Genomic DNA, 341 nt, shown 5'->3' with positions numbered 1-341 from the left:
CACCCCGCCTACACACACATCCGCCGCCAACCACCATCCCCCTCATCCACCCACAGAATCGACAGAGTAAAAATTACATCACATCCCTAACCGCCTTAGTGTACAGCTACCCCATCTTAGTTAAACAATAATAGTAGGTCAGAGCGCCGTATAAGATATCTTGTTGATATTCAGAGCCTGAAATGACAGACCGTTAAACAGGGAAGTGGTAAAATGCCATAATTAATACCATAATTAACTGTGTTCTAGCTGCATTACACCAAAACAGGATTGCTTAACAGTTTTAAAGAGGGAACGCTAGGTGGCATCAAGACACAGTTCATTTATATGAAAGGATGACT

This window comes from Penaeus monodon, chromosome 15, assembly GCF_015228065.2.
Source record: "Penaeus monodon isolate SGIC_2016 chromosome 15, NSTDA_Pmon_1, whole genome shotgun sequence".
NCBI classification, from domain to species: domain Eukaryota; kingdom Metazoa; phylum Arthropoda; class Malacostraca; order Decapoda; family Penaeidae; genus Penaeus; species Penaeus monodon.
Note: the sequence above shows the minus strand (reverse complement) of the source record.